Raw genomic sequence first — 26,759 nt, forward strand, 5'->3', positions numbered from 1 at the left:
AACTTGATTGTTGAAAAATGTGGGGTAGTCACGGTTACCGATGCAAATGGCAAAAATGGTAACGCGACTATTATGGGCCAAAAACAACACGGTATGTTCACTTTCGCACGTCAAAATTTATGATTGTTACCGGTTATTCGGAAATGTTCGAAAACATTTTGTTTATTGTCATATTCTCGCATTTGAAGACGAACGTATGAACCTAGAACGTCAATACCGGTCCTAACGAGTCCACAAATTTTTTGGGGGGATACAAGTCAGATCCTACGGGGTACTAGGGGACGCTCTTATTCAACTAGAATATGCAAAGAAGAAAGTCGTTTTCGTGAATTTTCGGAACCGAGAACATTCAATGAAGATTGATGACAGTTCCGCTCAGTGGAGGGAATTGGTGAACATTTGACGACAGTTTCTTTGAAGTGGAAAGAATCTGTTAAGGTTTAGAGATCTTACCAAAGAAATGGGGGGATAAAAATTTTCATTTGTTGAATTTCTTCGGTAAAATTCTAAACGCAATCACAGGTGGTAGAGTTTGTGATTTTCTGGTGATACAGACGGTTCTGCGTGGAATGTTTTGCACAGATTAAAGTGCATTACTTGGTCGATTCCACAAAGACGGTTTACAGAAGACAGTTCACCAGAAATCTCTATCAATGTAGTATGCTTGAAGATCAAGACTTGATGCAGTTTTTAAAGAATGGAACCCTTATCAAATGCCGGTTGGAGTATTGGAAGATCAGCGGAAGATCGGTCAATTGAGCCTTTTGAGGAAATTGCACAACACTCAACACGGATACGCGTACTTTGAGGGGGAAATATTATACAAGGAGCATCAAGATACTACTTACCTGGATCATCGGTCAAGGGGGAATTTGCTAACACAGAGAAGATGAATACTTGACTGAAGATCGATTGCAGTTGCATGTTCAGCATTCGACAGCAACGGACAAGGGGGAATTTGTTGATGCAGATTTTGTGTCTGATGCTTGTCGAATAGATTAGTTATTATTTTACGCTGAATTTGTAATAGTTAGTGAAACGGTCTTTCGAACGTGTATAGACCCGCTCGTTTGAAGTGGTCAAACGAGAGGGTTATTCGTTTGACCGTGTGTGTGGTTGCTAAACAAATTATGGTTGTTTGATGTTGGTGTCGAAGGATAAGGCATCGAAGGATTGTGTATCCTTCGATGAGCTCGAAAGATATCCATCGAAGGTTGACGATGGACCTCGAAGGATATGTCATCCTTCGAGGTATATGTGTATCTTTCGAAAGCTGGATAGTCGACAGATGATCTATCGACCAGTCAGTTTGATCCTTCGACCATACAACCTGTGTTTGGTATAAATACCAACACTTTGTCATTTGCAACACAAGAGTGAGAGCACAAGTGTGTGCAAGAGAGTGAGAGGAGGTTTGTGACCTCACCGGGAGAAATCACCACTTGATTTCTCCCTGGATGTATACTTCTTTGGTATTAGTTCGGTTATCATGTAATCGGGCCGACTTGTAATGTTTTACTACCGGATTAATACAAAGTTTGTTTGTTTATCATCTCTATCTTCTTCCATCTATGAACATAATCATGAAAATCACGGTTTGGATCCCGAAACCCGGACCTACACAAATCATACATAATGGCATAACAATTATTGCACCAAAAGTCTTTAACAGCCAGTGTGTAATCTCAACAAACATTATCAAAATCGTACCTTAACATCAAGAGCCAAAATCATTGCACCAAAAAACCTTTAACATCCCGCCGCACCAAGAACGAAGCTCACAACTTACTTGAAGGTAATACATAAAAATTCTCAATAGATGTAATCTGAACAAAAATAAACAATAATATAAACAAATCAATGTAGCCTTAATCTTAATATAAAATCAGTAAAACGAAGTTGAAACAAAGCAAGATATTGTAAGATAAACTAACATTGGAGTGAAGAATTGAAAACACTAACACCTTCATCCTTCCTTGAACCATCGCTATTAACTCAGACAATACAGGTATCAGATATAGCAACTTGAACACGAAACCCTAGATCTGTAAACAAACAAACGATGAACTTGTTTTTTTAGAGATCACATACTGAAAGCAGACCGTTTGTTTCCTGAATGATAAACACTGAAAGATGAAAAAAAAATTGTACCTTGAAGATGTAAAATGGATGTTTGATGTCTGCAATCCCATAGAACAAATCAATCACATTGCTAATTAGCAACTCAAAGTTCCAAAATAGGATGAAAATAAAAAAAGACGGCATAAAAATAGACAAAGAAAAGGATTAACAATTGGAACCGATTAACAAAAGAAGTGATACAATAGATAAAGAAAAGGATTAACAATTAGTAAAGAAAAGATTTCTTACTTGTTGCTTGAATCCATGGATCGAAATCTAAAAAGAGAACTTATTTGAAAATATAGAACATTAGGGTTTCAGTTGTGACCTTGAATCTATAGGATCAGTGGTAAAAAGGTACATGAGAATCACCATTGTCGATGTTGGACCATTCCGGTGACCTTAATCGTCAGTAGAAGTAGTTCATCTTAGTTTACAGAGGCGGAATCAAAGTAAACCAAGTCAAAAACAACTTGTTCCTTTCAATCTTTCTTTCTATTACTGATTGTGAGCTTTTACAATGATTTTGACAGAAATCCGGCAGCACCTTCGCTCACACACACATACATCCCCTCTTAACCGTTTGAAATGAACTACTATATATAGACCCATGCCCTTCCGTTTGAACAAGACACAACATGTTCAAACGAACATGTTTCAAACGACCAAGCACTTTCAAACGGTCAGGCGTATTTCAAACGGCCAGACAACATTCAAACAGCCAGGACCATTTCTATCCTAAACAGCCCTAATTTAATCACGTTTGTGCACTCGTGTAACCTATCTAGACATAAGACTCGATAAGACGTAGTCAGCAGACACTCAGTGCACCAACAGACTCCCCCTTGGATGTTGACGAAGTCTTCGGCGTCGAGTCTTCAGTCTTGGTCTTTTCTTCAACTCTCTGTCTTTTCATCATAAGCACTCTATCTTCACAAGTTTAGGATCACAATCTAGCTCTTTCTTCAATCTTCCCTTGAACTGTTGATCCAGACTCCCCCTTTCACAGACTCCCCCTCTCAGTATGCTGGGATCTAAGGTCTTAATCTGGTTCAACCTTTGACAATTAGCTTCCGTTGGGAATGATGAAGTCCAAACCTGTTTAACCTACACATTCTCTACCTCAACATAAGTTTCACAAATTTATAACAATTGAATTTAATAAACTTACTGGAAGACAACATTTTCAACAAACATATTAGTTACATCAAGTTCAAATGAATGACCTTGATTAACTAAGCATACAATCTTACAAAACATTTATATATGACATTCAAAGTTTTCAACATATTCTCCCAATCCTGTTCATCATGTTTAGCACTCGAATTTTGAATATCAGCTATTCAACATCAGTTGTCGAAAATCTTTTTGACGTTTCAAAATTTTATGCTAAAACACTCCAAAAATCTTTTTGGATTTTTGTTTTTGAATGAAAAACAGTAAACAAATATATACAAATAATATTTTTGTGAGTTTGTGTAAGAGGATCATATCAGTTCATGAGACAAATCACTAGCACCATTAAGCTTTAATCATTTTAAGTTCTAAACGATCACATAGATTGACGATATAGTTGTCCTCTTAAATTTTCACACAATTTTCAATCTATTCAGGATACGATTTAGATGTTTTAGGAACTTAACTCATTCATGTGTCCCACCTCTTGAATATACTCCCGTATCCAGAATCTCAATATTCAGTCTTACAGGTGAGTATACTACAATGATATCTGTACATAAATTAAGTATGCGAGGGCCGAGGGATCTCAGGTCGATACTTCCGTATGCGCAGAGAGATATCAGCTTCAACTTTTCAGTATGTCCCCTTTAGAGGATCTTTTTGTTACAACAGCAGCGACTATCAATTTTATTGTTTCATCTGCATGCTGAGGGTTTATGATGTGTTTCAAGCATTGGGTGAAAGCATTATCCAAGGACTAGGTCAGAACTTCCGTTCAGCAGAAGTCCCGGAATAATACCCCAGACATCATTGAGTATAAAAACCTAGTATATCAGAATACGAGACCTTTCAAACGAGATTTCAGGGGTTACCTTTATATCCAAGTAGTGTTCCCCACGAATTTCACAAGTATGAATTTTTAGGTTTATATCCCGAATAAATCTACTAAATGTGCGAAAACCTATCGACACATCATTAGTGAGACTGTTTAACTCATTTTGTCTTTACAAATCTTTAGCATACTGTAATTGTCTAGCCGATGTACTATCATTTTCCCTTTATACACAAGCTCTTTTTCAGATTTTATATTGTTTTTGGATTTTTGCATTTTTTACTGTTTTTGTATTTTCAGAAAATAAACTATATACAACTACCTATACTTCCCCTAAATACCAAAACACGTAAAAAATCGACAAACCATTGCAGATTGTTTCTCGTCTTCATCCGCAACAGTACTCTCATCAACGCTCACAATTCCATCCGACACCGAAAGCAATTTCATACCATTAAGTTTTAACAAATATTGAAATCGATTTTTATCAAAAGCTTTGGTATGCAAATCAGCTTTTTGTTCGTCAGTGTAGATTTTCTCAATTCGTATCAACTTTTTCTCGAAACAATCGCGAATAAAATGATGACGAATTTCTATGTGTTTAGTTTTAGCGTGATGTACTGGATTCTTTGTTATGTTAATTGCGGCCTCATTATCAACAAACAGAGGTGTGTTAAGAAACTGCAAACCGTAGTCGCGCATCTGTTGCTGTATCCACAGGATCTGAGAGCAGCAACTGCTAGCAGAAACATACTCCGCTTCACATGTAGATAACGCCACATACGTTTGTTTCTTACACTGCCAGGTAATCAATCTAGGACCAAAGAACTGGCATCCTGCAGTTGTTGATTTAGCATTAACTTTGCAGCATCCGAAATCTGAATCGGAATACCCTTCGAGCGTAAAATCGCCTTTCCTAGGATACCATAACCCCAATGACGGAATACCTTTCAGGTAACGTAATATCCTCTTGACAATAAGCATGTGCGATGCTCTCGGGTTAGACTGAAATCTTGCTGCGAGGCACGTTGGGTACATGATATCGGGACGTGAAGCAGTTAAGTACATCAGAGAACCTATCATGGAACGGTAGAACGTTTCATCAGCCCTGTCTCCGGTGAGATCTGGGTGAATTCCATGATTTGTCGCAAGGGGGGTAACAGCTGGAGTAGAACTTGACATTCCAAATTTCTCAATAATATCATGCACGTACTTCGTCTGGTGAATGAAAATTCCCTCAGGAAGTTGTTCAACTTGTAAACCCAGAAAGAATTTCATTCCCCCCCATTGATGACATTTCGAATTTCTGCTTCATCACCTGTTCATCTTTGCACAATTTCTCATTCGTTGACCCAAAAATTATATCGTCTACGTAAATCTGTACTATCAGAAGATGACCATCAACGACTTTAGTGAAGAGAGTGGCATCCACTTTTCCACGTATGAACTGGTTAGCGAGTAGGTGTTGAGACAAAGTCTCGTACCAGGCTCTCGGTGCCTGATGTAGACCATACAACGCTTTGTCCAGCAGATAAACTTTGTTCTTATGGATTGGGTCAGTAAAGCCCGGCGGCTGACCAACATAAACCTCCTCTTTGACCTTCCCATAAAGAAACGCTGACTTTACATCCAACTGATATACTTTGAAGTTCTTCCAAGACGCAAATGCTAGGAAAATTCTGATTGCCTCTAGTCGTGCTACAGGAGCATAGACTTCTGTAAAATCAATCCCCTCCTGTTGACTAAAACCGTGAACAACAAGTCGAGCTTTGTTCCTGACAACCACTCCTCTGTCGTCCCTCTTACACTTGAATACCCATTTTGTATTGATTTTCCTTTGACCATCCGGCAAATCCACTAGCTTCCACACGCCTAACTTTTCAAACTGACTTAACTCTTCTTGCATCGCTATGACCCAAGAGTCTTCAGTAAGCGCCTCTTTGTAAGTTCTCGGTTCGACCTACGAGATAAAACAACTTAATGAAAATTCAGTTTGTAAAGGTGCTACTGTAGAATAAAAACATGTTAAGCCCTGGTCTATTTGACGTCTGTGCGAACGCCCGATTGCAATTCTCCTATGATCAACTCCTCTGGATGATAAGAAAGAGTTCGCGGCATCACTTCGCTTGGAACATCTACATTTCCCTCCATATTAGTAACATTTTGATCTGCATCTTGTTCACCAACTTGGTTTGTTTGACTTGATATCTGGATCTGCTCCCCCTCAGAGTCTGAATCACCATGATAAAAAACTTGCATGTTTTCAGCTTCTTGATTATCATTCACATCCGACTGATTACCAGGAGCAACTTCATCATCACGTTCACCAGCATTACTAGGACCTGCTTCATCGTCATTTGAAGTTTCCCGAGGTCTTCCAGAATACTCCGCTGGGAACCTGAGCTGCGACTCATACTCTCGCAAAATATCCAGCTCATCAAAGAAATCTTCTTCTTCCTCTGATTCTTCTCTCATGTCAAAAGAATCCCAAAGTTTGTCATAATGATAACGCCATGAATCACCAGGATTCTGTGGCGGCATAGTGTAACCTTGACATTCAACATTCGAAGCTTCAATAATCCGCTTCTCACTTGGAACGAAGACACGTAGCATTGGATTGGCATAACCAACAAATATTCCCTCAATGCTCTTCGGACCAAACTTTCCATTAGGCTCTATAACTGTACAGGGTGACCCGAACGGTTCTAGATACTTCAAATTCGGCTTGCGGTTATTGATTAGCTCAAAACACGTCTTGTTGAACTTCTTAACAGTAAGAACCCTGTTGAGCGTATAGCATGCAGCGGAAACAGCTTCAGCCCAAAAATTAATTGGTAATTTTGAATCTGTGAGCATCGTTCTGGCAGTCTCGATTAGCGTCCGGTTTTTGCGTTCTGCTACTCCATTCTGCTGTGGAGTGTACGGAGCACTAAACTCATGCAGTATACCTCGTTCATCACAAAATTCTTCCATCTTACAGTTTTTGAATTCAGTACCATTATCACTTCTAATTCTACTGATAGGCCTCTGGTACAGATTCTCAATTCTTTTAAACAACGCCATTAAATTGTCAAACGTTTCGTCTTTCGTTTTCAAGAATGAAACCCATGAAAATCTGGAATAATCATCAGTCACGACCAAACAGTAGTAATCTCCTGTTATACTCTTGACATTCACCGGACCAAACAAATCCAGATGAAGTCTTTCCAGTGGTCTTGAAACTGAATTGACTTGCTTTGTAGGGTGTGACTTTTTCTTCTGTTTGCCTTTGACACAGCTTATGCACTCCCCTTCCAGATGAAAACCTTTGACATGAACTCCTGTAACCAAATCATTATGCACCAAATGATTCATTTTTCTAAGATGAATATGCCCCATTTTCCGGTGCCACAATCTTGATTCTTTCTCAGTTGCTCTGGACACAAAACAATGAGCCTGACCCGTTGTTGTAGTAGCTACGCTCATGTCCAACACGTACAGATCATTGACTCTTGGTGCCCTCACAATGATCCATTCCTCAGGTATTACAAATCCCGGTTTCAAGATCAAACATTCTTTGTCAGTGAAATGAGTAGTATACATCCTGTCACAGATCTTGGAGATACTCAGCAGGTTGTTCTCCAACTCAGCGATGTAGTTAACTCTCTCAAATGTTACGATGCCGTTGGATAACGTTCCTTCACCTATAATCTTTCATCCTTGATTACCCGCAAAACCAACGTAACCACTGTTGATATTCCTCACATCATACAATAACGCGGTCTTCCCTGTCATATGTCTCGAAGCTCCACTATCCATGATCCATCTGGATACAAGTTTTGGAAGATCCTGCACATAACAAATCATCACTTAAACAACTTTAAGAAAGATGCCGATTCATGCTTAATCCAGGAAGCTCCGGCAAGTCAAGATTTTACTTGAATAGATTCACCCAAGCCTGACCAGCCTTGGGTTTGACAATTTTTACCTCAACAGACGGCTCTTCTGGTTTTGACGAACCAGAATCTTTGCCTGAATGTGGCTTATCTGACTTTGATGAGTCAGATTTATCACCAACACGTGGCTCCTTTGTTTCCGAAGAAACAAATTCATCGCCAGGAACATTTCCTTTCTTCACACTCCATTCTGTCCTCAGATTTGCATCTGATGAATTCGTTTTACTTGATTTGTCATTCTTTGAAGAGCAAGACGATTTATCAGAACTCTTCTCTGTTTTACTTGTTGTATCCGAGGACAAAATCCTTTCCAGATACTCTCTGGCCTTCTTCCTCTTCTTTCGCAGTCTGTCTTTTTGCCCCTGAGAAAGTTTTACTTTTGTTTCCTGAACTTTAGGTTCTTGAACCTTCTATTCTTTGGGCTTGACGTTGATTGGTTTCTTTGCCATTCTTTGAGATTCAACCCTTGATCTTCCCATTGATCTCCTCGGGCAATCTCTGGCAATATGTCCTCTGATATGACATTCATAACACCTTCTTGTTTCAAATCTCTGGATTTGACAGTTAACAGCAATGTGTCCTTGATAGCCACAAGAATAAGACACTCTGTTATCATACCTCTTCTCTCTTTCATATTGTACACCATTTTCATACCACACACTTAAATCATAGCATTGAGTTGCCTTGTGGTAATCACCATTTCTCTTCTTGTATCCTTGATTTGGCATTTGAGCACTGTGGTCAAACCTGCACCACTGATTACCAACTATTTTTGAGTTTTGATTTTTAAATTTTTGTGATTTTTGAAAATGATTGGATGACTTATCTGGTGAGCTTTTATTTTCTTTTTTAGAATTTTGCAAATTTTATCTTTTTGTTTCTGTTCTGCATTCTTCTTAATAGGTTTCTGCTTTGAGCATTCACCTATTTCAGTAGATTGCAAAACAGTATTTTGAAATTTTTCTTGTAAATCTAAAAATATTTTTCTTTTCTTTTTTTTTCTTTTTCATCATCAGATTTGTCATCACAATCTTCAATTTTGACTTTGTCAAAATTTATGACATTGTCACTTATTGGAACAGAATTGATCGGTTTTGGACAGGGAAAATTCAAACTATCTGATGCAGTCACAAAACCTTTCAATTTCTTTTCAAGTTCATCAATCTTGTTTCTTGAATTCTCAGCTTCTTTTTCAAGCTGAGAGATTCTTTCAAGATAGAACTTGATTGAATTTTCATTTTCAATTTTAAGATTTTCAAGAACAGATTTTTCATTTTCCAAACCTTTTAACTGTTCTTGAAATCTTGTTTCATTTTCTTTCAGATTTTTGTTTTCCAGTTTTATCCAGAAATCTTCATCTTTTGAAGATTTTCTTTTGCTTTGAAAATCTTTTTCATTTTCTTTCAAAATTTTGTTTTCTGATGATAAACTCTCAACAATCTTTAAAAGTTTGTCATTATCAGATCTCAATTTTTCGCAGTTCAGGCGCAAACTCAAAATCTGTTCTTCATCAGCCTTCTTCTAGATCTTCAGAGTATTCTTTTCCAATGTCAAACTCTCCACATCCTTCAAGAGTTTCACACTGTCTGCTTCTGATTTTTAACAATTCGAACATTTTCCATTCATTTTTTTTCTCTTCCTTTTCTTTCTTCTCTTTCTCTTCTTTTTCTTTTTTCTCTTTCTCTTCTTCTATCATTTTCTCAGTTGGAGTTCCCCACCATTTGTGTTGCCAATATTCATCATCTTCTTTTATCTCTTTGATGATGGCCTCCAGATCGAGCGTTTTGTCATCGATTGCAATGTTTCCATATTCATCCAGATAACATTCCCTTTTCGGATCCCATCTCCCCGCTCTTCTCGCCTCCAGATAGATACGAGAAATTCTAATGATTATGTTTTCAGCAATCATTTTCCGATAACAATACTTCTGCTCTTCAGTACGATCATCTTTCCACGGAATAGGTTCATCTTTCGCCATGAACTTATATTTGTGAATTACCTGAAAATTCAACAAACACTTAGAAATATTTTTGGTTAAAAAAAATGACAGATTCAAACGGAATGCTTTCAAACGAAATGGTCTCAAACGGTATGGATTCAAACGGTATAGTTCAAACGGTATAGTTCAAACGGAATAGACTCAAACGGTATGGTTCCAAACGAAAGCTTTTCAAACGATAGCTGTCCTGATCATTTGAAGATACACCACTTTCAAATGATAAGTTCAAACGAAATCCATTCTTTTCAAACGGAATGTCAGTTTTAAACGATTATTCAAACGAAAGGTCTGTTTTCAAACGATAGTTTCAAACGATAGTGATAATCTCAAATGGAAGGTGTGTTTTCAAACGGACCATCTATGTTTTGTTCAAACGGAACCCTGTTTTTAATCCATTTTTATCACTTTTACGTTGAATTTTGATTCAAAACTTTCAAGGATTCGTTAATAGTGTGTTTCGTTTGATATGTGAGCTTTTCAAGCCATTTTAACCGTGACAACTAGTTCAAATCAGAAAAAGAAAGGTAGAAGTAAGATAATCCGGTGATTTCAAGCTGAATTTGGTATGAACTCCTCGTCCTGAGCTCTGATACCACTTGTTGGACCGTTCCGGTGACCTTAATCGTCAGTAGAAGTAGTTCATCTTAGTTTACAAAGGCGGAATCAAAGTAAACAAAGTCAAAAACAGCTTGTTCCTTTCAATCTTTCTTTCTATTACTGATTGTGAGCTTTTACAATGATTTTGACAGAAATCCGGCAGCACCTTCGCTCACACACACATACATCCCCTCTTAACCGTTTGAAATGAACTACTATATATAGACCCATGCCCTTCCGTTTGAACAAGACATAACATGTTCAAACGAACATGTTTCAAACGACCAAGCACTTTCAAACGGTCAGGCGTATTTCAAATGGCCAGACAACATCCAAACGACCAGGACCATTTCTATCCTAAACAACCCTAATTTAATCACGTTTGTGCACTCGTATAACCTATCTAGACATAAGACTCGATAAGACGTAGTCAGCAGACACTCGGTGCACCAACAGTTGATTTGCTGAAGAAGATTTTTGGATTTGCGGAAGATGATGCGTAGCGGCATTAGGGTTATGAAGAAGATAATAGAGATGAAGAGTTCTGAGATGTAATGAAATTAGGATATAAAGGATCCATTTGGATCATTTGGTCGAACCGAATTGTAACACCTCGTAAAATCACGTCCAATGATTTATTGACACGTGTAATAAACCCTAATGAAGTCAAATACTGAATTTAAGGGACTTATTTTTGGAAAAATCATGAGTCAGTTAAATTGTATTTACCAGTGAAAACTGACGTATTTTCCCAAAAAGACTATGTGCAGGTACTACGCGTAATAGGCTGGTCTCTCCTAGCATCAAATAGAAGTCTCGCAAGCTTAGATGCCTGAAGTCTGTTGAACAAAGTTTTCCCTTTATTTTGATCCGCCTGTGGATCCTTTACATTCCGTATTTGTAATACTTGATATTACTCATTATATCGGATTGTAATATATTTATCTTTTGCTTCCGCTGTGCATTTAAATTGTGTTGTTTGACTATGATGATATCAACTACGTCACGATACTCCCCACTGGGCCCACCGATAATACGTTGAAATATCGTTGTGTGACACGTATCCTATTCGGATCCCGTGTCCAATGCTTTTTGTTTGTGTATTGAGAATTTGAGAATGGATTCCCTCCCAAACTCAAAATCCACCTCCACCATATCTTTCCACAACAGCAAAAATGGCCAAAATCAAATGCCACCTAGCCCAAATCCATCTCATTTATATATATATATATATATATATATATATATATATATATATATATATACTAGTGGGGAGCCCGCGTTGCGGCGGGTCGACAATTTACAATGGTACATTTGGGTGTAAAGACAAAGACTTAAAACATCAAGTACATATGTTCGTATGATTTTTGTGATTTTCTATTTAAAAGTGGTTATGTAATTAATACACCAACAAAAAAATAGTGAGCTTTATCATACACAGCTCCTGCTACTTCTCTTTACTTTTGACCCATACACAGCTCCTTTTTTAAGCATCCTTCTTTCTTTTTTCGCAATGGTGTGGAACGATTCTTATTTTTAAAGAAATAAAAAAGTGAAGTGTCCGGATGAATCAAAAGTAGTAGAATGCTTAAAATGATTTGTGTTTATAGATTTATAAATATATAGAAATACATGTTAAGATTTCCACACCATAATATCTGTAAATGTATCAAAATAGTACAAAACCATGTCATTAAGAAAGCTCAAATTTCATGAATTCAATCAAAACTTAAAAATTCACTCAAAATAGAATGAGATCACTATTTATAGTTATACCATTTCACCTCAACCCTGCAACTTCACTGGTTTCTTTGGGCCCCAGGTTATTGGCATTAGAAAAGGAAAATTTCCTACACCAGCAAAATTTTGGAGCTTTCCACATATGGACTCTAAATATATAAATATAATTTGGTTATTTTATATAAATGCAAAAAGAATTATCCAAAGAAAAAAAAAGAGAATGATAGACCTGTGGAGCCATGGTGATTTGAGAACTTTGACCGAATTCTGCTGGTCTTGAAGCATGGTCAATATCAACCCCGTTCAGATTATGCATATTTAGTATGGGTTCGCTTCCATTTCCATTCGCCTATTTTACCTTGTGAAAATAATAACTGTTGATGCATTAGCAATCAAGTCAAATAGCGGGTCAATATGGGAAGCATATTATTTCTAACTGAGGGGGTAGAACAAATTTAAGAGCACATATTTTATTAATTTTTTTGGATACCATAAATAAATGATATGCCTGCATTAATTACAAAAACTATGCTCTAGCCAATAGTATCATGTCATTAGGGTGGAGGGAGTGGCAATCACTATTAAGGTGTTTCGACCAATACTGTTTTGACCCGTACTGTTTCGATCAGTATCGTTTCGAATTGAATCGTTTCGATGCGAACCGTTTCGACGCGAACCAAATCCCGTCTTCGCCTTCAATCGTAGGGATGAATTCCTCAATCAACGGGTGCGATTTAAACTTCTTGGCTTCAACTTTGGCTTCAAGATGTTTGATCATTTGTTGGTCCGTCGGATCAAATTTCACTCCTGCTGGTAGACCCATCCAATCCTGCTAATATTAATTCATCTCCACAAATGAATTAGTAAAATAAAACTTCCAAGAAATAATCAAGAAAATTATAAAATCCTTTTGAGTTTAGTTCTTGACACCAAAATGAAGCAAAAAAAACTGGGAATTAATTATTTTGGTGTTAAATATATAGGAGAGGAATTCAAGAATTATATTACCAAAGATTTAAATTTTAATCATCCGTACGATTGAATTAACGTACCGGTTTTCCTTCAAGTCGATGACCGCATCCAGGACAGTGTTTGGATCCACATAACTGATGTTCTTCAAGCTTTGCATCAATGAGATCAGAGCTGTTGATATTCATGCTTGTTTGTATTTTTTAATCGATAGAATAATTCATTAGTTATCAATGAGATCAGAGTTGTTGATATTCATTCTTGTTTATATTTTTTGTACAAAGTAGGTACATTATTCACCCGACAAAATTGCCCCTTGATGTACAATCACTTTAAAAAAATTATTTTTACCAACCCGACACGACCCGACCCTATCCGACCCGAAACCCGTTCTGGCCCGAACTCATTTTGACCCAAACCAAAACAATACTTTTTTTAATTGACCTGTTTTGACCCGAACCTGACCTGACCCGACCCGTTTGCCAAACGACCACCCTCAAATTCAAAGACAAGCAAACAAAATAGGAAAAAAAAAACAAACCAACAGCCAGCAAATTTGCATACATATTCAGCAGCCCCGGCACATTAGACTCCCAGCCCATCCAACATGTAATCTACAATCTCATCTGCCAATTTGCTCCAGTTCCATATTGCAATGACCCTTAGCATCTGCCTGATCTCCCAACAAATTCCACAAGTAACTTGCAGCCTTTAACAATCACACCACCCTCAAAAACACAGCAAACACACCCAACATTTGTAGCCAAACCAACCATATAAGACAATAATTCCACCTACTGATTTCCAACCCGCAGAAGCATATATCCCCAAAATAACACAACCAAACACCCTTCCAATCATCTAAAACAAAGTAACCCTTACCCTCTAACAGAACATCATTAACTGTCTATTATTCCTGGTTCAATAAATAACCACTTCCCATAATCCCCAAAATGCCCCTTAATCAATAACTCCCATCCTTTATTGAATCCATAATACAATAGCCTCCACCTTTCCCAATCCCTTTTTCAAATCTCCCCTACTTCCTTGACCAAATAGGCTAAAACGGCTTAGAAGCATTTATATCAAAACCTATTGGATCCTGCTCAACTTCAACCTGGAATATGAGTACAAATTTTTTAACTAAAGAATAGGGATCAAACAATCAGAAACAGTTTTGCAACCTCGTCACTAAAAACACATGTAAACATTTGGAAACCCATAATGATTTCGTAGCCTTAGAGACTACTATCGTTAAATAATCAAGTAGGCTGGTTTGAACTTTAGGTTTAAAAATAACACAACAACAATTGTATGTCTATCATCTTTAACTGAAGCAAAGCAAAGCATATGAACAATTAAAACTAATGAGTTTCGACAAGATGAGCAAAACTGAAAGCAACATAAAAAGACATTTTAAACACTAAAATATACTTTTACATCAATCAAGTAGACATGATAATCAAGAGCAATTAATATTCTCTTTTTATTCACTATGGAGAAGTTTTTCCCCAAACAGTAAGATGTGTATGAACAAATTGGTGTTGCTTGAACAGAGCAAGAACTAAAGCAGAATACCTAAGATATGAAATGAGAAGAGTACCTGTTTGTTTCCACTCATTGTAGGATTTGACTGCTAGAATACAATTCAGAATTCTACACGAATTACCTCCCTGAAATTTAATCAATACAACTCAACTTTATTGAAACTATCATGAACACAAACTCGTAGCATCATGTAATTCCAACAATAGATGACAAAAATTCAGTGCATAACCAAACACATACATAAAATGAATGAATTTAAAGTTACCTGTGATGGGATGCAGAGATCACCACAACCACGGTCATCGCCAAGAACCGATTGAAATTAGGGTTAGTGGTGTTCCGACTGTACGACTAACCGGAACCCCACTCCGCTACTGTTCGTTGTTAGCCGTAGAAACAAATCCAGCACCGGATGCGCTACAGCTGACGTCTCTTGAACTCCACTGAACCAGAACTCCATTAGGGGATTTGAGAGAAAGAGAGAGAACGAAGGAGGAGCGAGCACCAGATTTAATTCAATTTACAGGGTTTCACATTAGTAGCATTCAATAACTGTGGACTTTTGACCTACCTTGTAATAAAAACTTCATTGATGAATGGTTGCATTCTTGTTCGTTCGCCTGGCTGAAGATTTCATTGTGGGCAACACACTGAATAGGGGGTAAAATTGGGAGAAAGTGATGAAAGATCAGAGAAGAAGCCATGACTCTTTGTCTGCTGTCTTAAAATTTGATGGGGAAATTACCTTTTGGTACAGAGGAGATCTATTATATAGTATTATAGATTATAGATTATAGATTATAGATAGATAGATATGTTTTTTTAATACTTTTACTATTTTAATATTATAATTATAATAATACTTATTTTCTTTACCTTTTAACTTTAATCTTTTATTTAACATCAGGGGTTGGGATAAGCTTGGTGTCAACCGGTATCGAACCAGTATTGGTTTCGAAAATACCGGGACGGACCTGTTCGGTATCAGTATATGAAGGTAAAATCTGGCACTAATACAGAAAATGTCAAAAGTTGGTGCCGAATGGATATTGGAAATCTTTTGGTTCGGGAAATTCAGTCCTGCTACCCGGTACCATTTGCTCATCCCTGATCACGGTTACCGTACGAACAACGGTATCGTACAACTTTTTTATCTTGATTTTCTTCGACTTTTAATTTTTTCTTTTTTTAGTTTCAGGGGTAGGGATGAGCTCGGTGCCAACCGATACAGAATCAGTACTGATACTGAAAATATCGGTTACGGTACCTGTATATGAAGGTAGAAAAACGGTAGTGAACCGGTACCAGGAACGCCAAAAGTCGGTACCGAATTGGTACTTAAGATCTTTCGGTTCGGCAAATTTGGTACCAATACCCAGAACAATTTGCTCATCTCTGACCAGGGGTTTCATACGAACAATATCGTTACCATACAACTTTTTTGGTTGATTTTCTTTCGGTTATCTTTTAGTGTTTTTTTCTACATTTTCTTTTTATTCTTGTCAGCAGTTCCATTCGCAACACGCTCGTAGTGATTTCAAAACACACGTAAACACAAACTAAATAACAAAAGAAATTCGCCGCAACGCGACGAACTTCTTTAAACCTAGTTATATATTATAAACATGATTTTTTAAATTGCATTTTTTTCATATTAAGTCTGTTTTTTTTTAATTAACTTATCGTGTTAGCTCGTTTTCATTTATTTTTCGCACCGGAACCTACAATTAGACAATCTAATAAATAAAAGCTTAAAACAAGTAAAAACGACTCCAAAACTACCGAAAACACATCACTAATATTCAAAGTTTCAATTATTCGATTATCATTAATGATTAATCTATATCATACAAAGTTTCATCTTGCTTATTATATAAACAAAAACTAATAACTATAAAACCTAAACATATATAGTTTCAATTATCAAACCTTTTAACATTCAAAATCAGCAAATCACACAATAACACTTAAGTTTTAATCATCTAAATTTGTAAAACAACAATTCCATACCTGGTCAGTGATTCATGGAAACCCTAGGTTGATCTCAATAAGTTAATCACGTGATACGATTCGGATTCGTTGAGACGAGGCTGTTGTTGTTGCGTCGGCACGAGTCCAGTCGTCACGCTGCAGTACGGTGTTCTTCCTATTGCTTAACTGCCCTCCACCTTAAACAAAGATTGTTATTGAGTTTTTTTATTTGGGTTTGAATGTTTTATTAAAATTTGGGCCTATAGTTTGGGTTTGAGCATATTGAGTTTAGCTTGGGAATTTGGTATAAACAGATTGGGTTTAGTTCGTTTAAATAGACCGCGTTTACTTGTTTAAAATTTGGCCTGCTTTGGGTTTAAACATAAAGTTTTTTTTTATTTGGGGGGGGGGGGGTGTTTAGGTTTTTGGGTTGTGGTGGGGTGAGGGTGGGTGTTTAAGTTTTTGGATGGTGGTGTGATGGGTTTATTTTGTTGTGTTCATATTGGTTCTCGCAATAAGGGTGGTTCTCACATATACCCTACCATATAAAAAACCTGACCCGACAAACCCGATAACCAAACAATCTGAACCCAAGGAACCTAATTATAATATGATCGGTTATCGGATATAATAGCATACACCAAAAACCCGAATAACCTGACGCAGACTACCTGAAATCCGAATAATAGATATGATAATCACATCACCTATACTAGAAAATGCCTAGATGCAATGGTTCAAGCTTGTTTTTCTTTCAATTTTAAGGATGTGTTTGGGATTGCTTTTTCTACTTGATTTTTTTATTATTGTATTTTGAAATCGCAAAAAATCTATTTTGAGTGTTTGGTAAAAAATTAATAAAAATTGATTTTTTACGTTTTGTAGAGATCAAAACGTGATAATCCAAAAGTAGGCCACCCCTTACTGCAGGAAAATGTGATAATCCAAAAACTGATCTTTTTACGTTTTGTAGAGATCTATATATATATATATATATATATATATATATATATATATATATATATATATATATATATATATATATATATATATATATATATAGATATATATATATATAGGGAGCCGCTAGAATGAAAACCACCTCGAGTTGTAAGAACCGCGAGAACTACACCCCACGGAGCGCCGTTCGCCATGATTTTTTTTTTTTTACAAGTAGATGTGTATATTATAAACACAGCCGTAAAAAATCATGGCGAACGGCGCTCCGTGGGGTGTAGTTTTTTACACCACAAGTTTGGTGAAAAAAAAAGAAAAAAAAAAATTAAAAACACCAACTTATGGTGTAAAAAACTACACCCCACGGAGCGCCGTTCGCCATGATTTTTTACGGCTGTGTTTATAATACACACATCTACTTGTAAAAAAAATCATGGCGAACGGCGCTCCGTGGGGTGTAGTTCTCGCGGTTCTTACAACTCGGTGTGGTTTTCATTCTAGCAGCCCCCTATATATATATATATATAGGGGAAGGTTCATTGGGAAACACTAAAAAAGTGGGGAACAGTGGGGAACCGACTCAAACGAACTCCGATTGGACTCATTCCAGCGGCGTTGGAACCGGCTCGTCGAACCCTAACTACGATCTCTTAACCCTAAATCCTAACTCCTAAACTCTAAACCCTAAAGCTAAAAAATAAGGCTAAAACCTAAGCTAAACCGTAAAATCTAAACGATAAACCTTAAAAGCTAAACCCTAAAGGCTAAACCTAAAGCTAAACCCTAAAGCTAAACCCTAAACCCTAAACCCTAAAACTAAACTCTAAACCCTAAAGCTAAACTCTAAGGCTAAACCCTAAAGCTAAACCCTAAAAGCCAAACCCTAATATATTTAGGGTTTAGGGGTTATGATTTAGGGTTTAGGGTTAACAGATCCTAGTTAGGGTTCGATGAGCCGGTTACAATGCCGCTGGAATGAGTACAATCGGAGTTCGTTTGAGTCGGTTCCCCACTGTTCCCCGCTTTTTTAGTGTTCCCCAATGAGACTCACACTATATATATATAATGGGAGTTGGCTAGAAAGCCTAAGTTTCCTAAAAAGTCTAGGAACCAATAGGGATGTGACATGTGGCTTTTAGTTTTTTTATTCAAAACGGCATGATAGTAATTTGATTATTAATTTAATATTGGAATAATATATATCCTAAACTAACTATCCAGCTATTTATGGAAACGCATATCTCTTTGACTATTTCAAATCATTACGATTTCAAAAGGGCAGTTACTTTAAATTACGAAGTTCAAATCATTAACAATTTCTTCACGTTGTGTTTTATCAGTTACTGGATTCATCATAATGTGTTTTAGCAGTTACTGGTTTCAGTTACTGTTTCATCACAATGTGTTTTATCAGTTACTTACTGGTTGATATGATTTTTGGCATTCTTGATGTTGTGTTTTATCAGTTACTAGTTCATGTTGTGTTTTATCAGTTACTGGTTTCATCACAATGTGTTTTAGCAGTTACTGGTTGATATGATTTTTGGCATTCATGATGTTGTGTTTTATCAATTACCGGTTTCATCACAGTGTGTTATACCAGTTATGATTCATGAATGGCATGTTCTTTTGTATTTTTTATCTACTGTTTCATCACAATGTGTTTTATCAGTTACTGGTTGATGTGATTTTGGCATTCTTGATGTTGTGTTTTATCAGTTAATGGTTTCATCACAATGTGTTTTATCAGTTACTGGTTGATATGATTTTGGCATTCTTGATGTTGTGTTTTAGCAGTCAGTCAGTAGTTCGTCACATTGTGTTTTATCGCTAAAACACACTACTATGAACATATTTAGATCTGATTTATCGTTATTTTTTGTATGATTTGGTGTTTTCAAATGTGAGGGATTAGAGGGAGAGAAAAAATTGCGACATTTTTGGAGGTGGTTTTATGATTCATAGTTATTTTCTTATTTAAAACAACTTAAATGACACATTTACCCTCAATCAAATAAATTAGCCTATTTTAAAGACACGTATATTAGCAAAATGCCACAAAAATGATTTCAACCATTAAACACACTCATCTGATGGCCCAGATCGCTTCCTACACTTTTAGGAAAAACACACTTTCCGCAGGATCCCCACTCTATATATATATATATATAGGGGAAGGTTCAAATGAAAACTACTTTTATTACGAAAACTCGAAAACTAACTAAAAAAAAGCCTAAAAAACACACCAATTTTTTTTTCTTTTACATTTTTTTATTAAAATTCGCTTCTTTTTATATAAAAAAAACTTTAAAAAAATTGTAGTGCACATGTGTAATAAGTCACATGTGTAGTACTATTACACATGTGCACTACATTTTTTTTTTGAAAAAAAGTTTTTTTATATAATTTAAATTGCGAAAATTGGTATGCAAAAAAAAAGAAAGAAAAAATTTGTATGTTTTTTAGTTAGTTTTCGAGTTTTCGCGATAACTAGTGGTTTTCATTTGAACCTTCCCCTATATATGTATATGTATATATTTGCCAAACACTCAAATAGTTGATTATCTGATTATTGTGATATCAAACAACATAATCAAATCCAAACACTATGTTTCTGCAGCACGTTTTGTTACAACTAATTATCTAATTCTGATTATTCAAAAACCATAATCTATTTTCAAAACTCAACTCCAAACACCATCTAAGAGGCTTTCAGAAGTTACTCTTCTAGACGATGTAATCTTTCTCTTTTATTTTGTTGGATTTTAAATACGTAAATGAAGTACACCAATAGATGGACTGATTGGATCTACGTATCTTTCCTTTACCTATTTTTTTCTATGTATTTCGGATCAGATCTACGTTATATCTTTCCGTTACCTATTTTTCCCTATCTATTTTTTTGTTGGGATTGGCTACAAAAACACCATATTGTTGAAATTTTGACCAATAAGAAATTTCCAACCCATTTATTTGTTTTATTTTTCTAAAAAAGATAATATCTAGGTAAATATTGTTGCAGCATTATGGGGTGTTATACCACTACGCCCCTTTTTAACAAATGTCCGCCACGTGTCGCTTAATGCCCAAGGGTGGGGCTTTTATTTCACTTACCACTACACATGTCTAAATAACAAAGGCGAAATTAGTTTGATTTGAATAAACCGAATTTAAGAAAAAAAAAACAGTATACATTAAAATATATGTAATTCTAATTCAAAATTTCAGGTCAATTTGTTTTTAACATCATTGACCGATATTTAAGGATGGCTCGATACTCCACCGCCGACATGTGTTGTCCTAGCCATTCAATGGGGATAACAGTTAGGAAGTCTTGAGCATGAGGACCCTGAAGACGATCTAACACGGCTTTCTTAGAGATAGGTCAAACTTCTCTCCTAAACTTTGGGCGACTTTACTATATAGGGCACTCGCCAAAGTATTTTGGGCCTTTGTAAAGGCGGTGTCCTTGTTAGCGAACTCACCAAGATCAAGATCGGGAAGGGACCTATGCAAGCTACTGAGCGCACACCCATAATTGGCGTCTAACCCATCAATGTAACACCCCGATCGCGTAAAACAACAAACCGCGGCGGAAACATCGGGGAGTCACTTACAGGAATTGTTTCACAACACATGGTATTTAAAGTTTTGTATTATTAAGATAATTGTTTACATTTTCTTGGAATAAACAGAGAACAAAATACAAGTAAATTGTCTTTCATGTTTTAAAGTCACTAAGGCCCGCGTCCATCCTATGTGAAGTATGCATTTATGTCATCAAACAATAGCTCCTGAAACATATGTGAAAAGACAGTCAGCATAAAAAGTTGGCGAGTACATAGGTTTTGTGTGTCAAATTCATGGCTTTGTATTCATATTGCAATACCTTGTCCAACTTCGAGAGTCGATGAGTATGAACCTTTAAATCAAAAAGTGTTTGATATTGCAATATCCTTTACCAACTTTACAAGTTGATATAAGTAAAATCATCGCGTGACATCGTAATAAGTCGATTTAAAAGAAAACATTATATGGTTTATATCTTTAAGTGAAATCATCGCGTGACATCGTTCAAAACCATTTGTCCTTGTTATAAACCAGTCGTCCAATCGTACGTGTTATAAACCATTTTTCCGTGTCATAAACCATTTGTCTGTGTCATAAAACCAATTGTCTGTGTCATCAATCAATCGTCTGTGTTTTAATTGTGAAAACTTTTGGTCCTTCTTTAATGTACACATTCAAACCTGTGTTGACTATACCACCAAGGGGTATCTTTAATAGACCTCCAATAGGTTTCTTTGAATAGATTAACAAACCAACAAATGATTTGTTAATCATAAACAGTTTCTGTCATTACCCAAACTTCCACTAAATCAAGTGAACAGTCCGATAACGGAATTGTCAGTCCTATGGTACCATAACATACTACCGGTTGGCGTGATCAATGTTAATGAATGTCATTCGTGTCATGGATAACGCACCAACAAGTTGTTCACATTATTGAAATCGTAGTGTTTATATAAACCATAGACTTTGCTTTTAAAAACTTGAAAATGATTTAGCACATATGAGTCACCCCAAAAAATTTGCAAAACGTAAAAGAGTGGAGCTATGTACTCACTTGGGATTGCGTAAGTGTCCTTGAATCGATGGAATAAACAAAGCTCAAGTGCGTCCTATCGTGTCAGATAATGTTAGCGTGTCAAGACTTTAAACGGAAGATCGGATAGAATGAAGTCTTACAAACCAAACGAGTGTTGGGACTCATATGATATGGTTTAATATGCTTAACATTCTGATTTGGAAAAAATCCTAAGTGCTTTTGACCCGTTATGACTCGTTAAGGTAGTTTACGCTACTTTAACGGGTCATTAGCGTAATTATAAGTTCGGACGGTTAAATATGTCCTATGATGAGTCTTATACGCCAAAACATGTTTGATTATGTTATGACATCAGTTTAGATGTCAAAACTTTGGTTACATATGCTTAAAACCAAGTTATGCACAAAAAAGGTATTTTGGTCATTTATAAGGACATAATAATCGACTCATCATAAAACTAATCAAACCATAAGACCATAAGGTATAACCTCAGAGGGTTATTCCCTATACAACTATGGTCCTATAAATGCGCTTGGTCGAATCCAAAGATTGCCCAAATGGGTCGGATTCGAAAGTCAAAGCGGCGGTCAAAGCGCTCGACTTACGACCCAAATAAAGCACTAAACTTGAAGTGACGAGTTAGACATGTTGAAACATGTCTAACTTAGTTATTAAACTGATTTGGTATCAAAACATGGAGTTTTGATACCCGAAAATAGTTTCGTTGTAAAATGCACATTATGCGCACTTTTGACCAAAACTTTGACTCGTCACTTCGCCTAGTAAACGTGGTAATCAAAAGGTGCAATCGCAAGGGATTATAACCTTTGTGATTACGATCACATTGCAAAGTTCAATTGAACTTTGACTTGACCAATTATGGTCAGAACCGAAAGTCAAACATAAAGTCAAACTGTTTGACTTTTAGTTCAAAATAGCTAAAATAATGAAAGAACTTGGAAGAGTACTTACTTGTGTTGAAGAACACAATAAGAAATTAGTTTAGGAGGTCTCCAAAGCTGGAAACAAGCTCCAAATAGATGGGAGAAGAAATTTGTGAATGAGCAAAGAAAATGGATGAATGATGCTTGCTATTTATAGTATTTTGGATGCCACAAGATCATTCCATGTGTCCCATGAGGTGGCAATGATCAGGGGAGGTCTCAATACTTGTCAATTGATGGAAGAAACCAGGAAAATTCGAGATCTTGGGCTCCGAGCAAAGAAAATAAGAGGCTGTCCAAAAACTGGGTTGTTGGGCACCCCTTACGGACCGTAAGGGGGCCCTCATACGGTCCGCAAAGGCTGGGTAGGGGCAGAAACTTTGGCTATTTGGCAGATTTGGCCCCTAGACTTGTTTTGTGGCGTTTTGTCACTTTTAACCCCTTTAGCCCAATTTTTAGGTTATATATAGGTGTTAAGTAATATGTAACTTGGATTTTGCCCGGAAATGTCGTGGATGTCGGTTCGTTAGGTTGTACGGTTACGCGTTTCGCAAATAACGCACAACGCTTTATCGTACACGAAAATGATCGAAATTGCTCAACGATTTAAATTTTGCATTCTTATCAATAAAATACAAGATTTTATTGAATACAAAAATATGGTCCGTATTAAAAAAATACGGAAATGGGCAGACTTTCGCAGTTTGTCGAAAATAGTCCCTAGGCTTGTATAAGCGTGTTTTTGTTGTCGTACCTAACCCTTCAAAACTTATATCTAAGTTATGTAAAGGGTATTTAGGGTATGTGTAGCTTGTGTCCTTCTTCTGGAGTGTACGTCACGTTACACTGATTACGTGTGAGTATCAGTTAATGAATTACTTCTAGAAAAGTTTTTGAGAGTTCGAAATTGTTCAAGGACTGAAAATGTGCAAATGTCACAATCAATCAAGGTTGGAGAACTCGCTAGTCGCTAGCGGGTCGGTGAGGTAGGGACTAGCGACTACTCGGGATTACTCGGGATTAATCGGGATTAATCGGATCGGACTTTTTATTTATAATTTTAAGTTTTTATACATATATACATATATTTTTATACGTAATTTTTTTAAGTGGACAAGTTTTGACCGGAATCTAGGAGGTTTTGGCAGGAATATGTGTTTTTTTCCGATTTTTTCTGATTTTTCTGTTTTTATCCGATTTTTTCCGATTTTTTTTTTGTTTTTTCCCGATTTTTTCTGATTTTTTCCGACCGACTAGTCGCGATTAGGGCCGATTAGGGCCGACTAGGCCGACTAGTGATTTTTTACTGATTAGCTGAAAATTACTCAGTTGATGGGCGACAAGCGACTAGTCGGCGATTAATCGCCGGCTAGTCGCGATTTTTGCAACCATGCAATCAATACCACTGTCCCGTAGAATATGGTCCTGCAAACTCTAGGATTGTGCTGTCGAGGCCACGAAAGCGTATGTTGATACATCTTTCGCCGAATATAGGCCTAAACCCCCAACGAATCGGTAAAGATGCCAACCTCCATTGAAAATCCCAAAAAAACGGACCCCCACTAACCACAATGCACTCGATCGCATCCCGTAGACCTTTGATGAAAACAGATACAACTTCCTCAACAAACATGGGTTGGCAGGTTCGAAGGCCAAACAACAACTTAGCAACCCCCATACAAGATCGTAGTAGAAGGAACTCACATTGAGGGTCCCGTAAGCGAGGTAGGCATCTCATAAGGTCAACAGCTGAAGCCCCTTTGTATATAAAATAGTTACAAAAGTTTACAAATAGAGGGGGTGGGGGGGATAGCATGTTACTTGCATATGTATAATCTTTTTATTTTGTTTGATAAAATTACTTTTCCCACTTGATTACTTCTTGAACACTTGTCACTCTATATTAGCTTCTTACATTTTTTAAACCTTTTTGTACTATAGCCCAACCCGATAATTTATAACACGTTATTAACCTAATGATTACACATAACAATTTTTAATACGGTTCTAATCACATCTTTTTTTTTGAAAGGTGTGAATTATTCGCGAATGTCGGGAGGTCTAGCATACGTTGTCTTAACCGGGTCCACGTTAGAGAGCCCCCTCGCATAAAAGATCCCCAATTTAATCCCCTCAATGAGAAACCCCTATCACCCAGACTCGAACTTGAGACCTGGAGGGGAAAACTCATCCGGACACACCATAGGTAGAACTTAAATACCCATGACCACAACTAGAGCACTAGTGAAGGTTTAATCACATCTTCTTTCAATATTCTTTTATATACTAACAACATATACTAACTGATTCACCATAATCAATTAACAAAATATGGCTCTTATCACTTAAGTTTTCCAAGTTCAATTATTTTAGGGTCTGTTTGGTACGGGGTAATGGAATAGACGAGAGAATGGAATGAACGAGGTAATGGAATGAACGAGGGAATGCAATGGATCATTACCATTCCATGTCTTGTTTGGTTACCATGTGGGAATGAAATGAATTATTATTGAGTATTGTTTGGTAGGCAAGAAAAACAAAGCAATAAAATCAGCGGTGAGTGGTGATGGTCGATGGTAGTGATTGTGGTGGCGGCGGCGGCGAGTGGCGGTGGAGGCGGCGATGGCGGGTGGTGGTGACCGGGGGGGTGCATGGAGGCAGAGGTAGCGGTGGGTGGCGACGGCTGCGATGGTTGTTTGTGGTGGTGGTGGCGTCGACGGTGGTGGTGGGTGGCGACTGGCGTTGGCGGCGATGGTGGTTGGTGGTGGCGGTGGGTGGCAACGGTGACAGGTGGCAGTGGCGGTGGGTGGGTGGCAGCGACGGTGGTGGCTGTCGGGGTGGTGGTGGAGGCGTTAACAGGTTGGGGGTGGAGGCGACGATGGCGTCGGTGGTGGGTGGTGGGTGGTGGCGAAGGTGGTGGGTTGTGGTGTTGGTGATGAATGGTTCTAGATGGGATGGAATGAAAAAAAAATATCATTTTTATAATTTTTTAAATTCCACCCTTGTATTTTCTATTTTTGAATATAATTTTTTAAATTCCACCCTTGTATTTTCTATTTTTTGAAAATAAGATCAAACAAAACTCCGACTATTATTATTCAAAGGAATTGCTACTCCCAAAACTCCGACTAATATTCAAACTTTTATGTTCAAGCTTTCTAAAACTCACATCTCCGTGCTATGCCGGAGTGAAACACATCTCTAATTATTATTTGATTAAAGCAGTGATAATATTACAAATATAAATTACATAAAAATCATAAAATCAAAACCATTTCTTGCATCCTTACAGAAAGAAATAGCAAAAGAGATGGGCTCCATTTTCACATTATTATCGTCTTCAAGTAACTTTGGGCGA

At 37.0% G+C, this 26,759-nt stretch overlaps 1 long non-coding RNA gene across 5 annotated transcripts; it reads right to left on the reverse strand.

Annotated features, from left to right (window-relative positions):
* Positions 1-12,316: 12,316 nt before the first annotated feature.
* Positions 12,317-17,077, reverse strand: LOC110905830. Of its 5 annotated transcripts, none has more exons than XR_004887698.1 (7): positions 16,931-17,077; positions 15,492-15,570; positions 15,186-15,363; positions 14,976-15,045; positions 13,456-14,489; positions 12,633-13,232; positions 12,317-12,552 (listed from the first exon to the last, which is right to left on the reverse strand). It is a non-coding gene; the product is annotated as an uncharacterized LOC110905830 (long non-coding RNA). The 5 variants fall into 5 exon arrangements; XR_004887700.1 differs by having other exon boundaries at positions 13,456-13,546; positions 13,937-14,489; positions 15,186-15,570; XR_004887701.1 differs by having other exon boundaries at positions 12,633-12,777; positions 13,066-13,232; positions 15,186-15,570.
* Between the last annotated feature and the right edge of the window lie 9,682 nt (positions 17,078-26,759).

The sequence above is a fragment of the Helianthus annuus genome, unplaced genomic scaffold (assembly GCF_002127325.2).
Source record: "Helianthus annuus cultivar XRQ/B unplaced genomic scaffold, HanXRQr2.0-SUNRISE HanXRQChr00c011, whole genome shotgun sequence".
Lineage (NCBI taxonomy): Eukaryota > Viridiplantae > Streptophyta > Magnoliopsida > Asterales > Asteraceae > Helianthus > Helianthus annuus.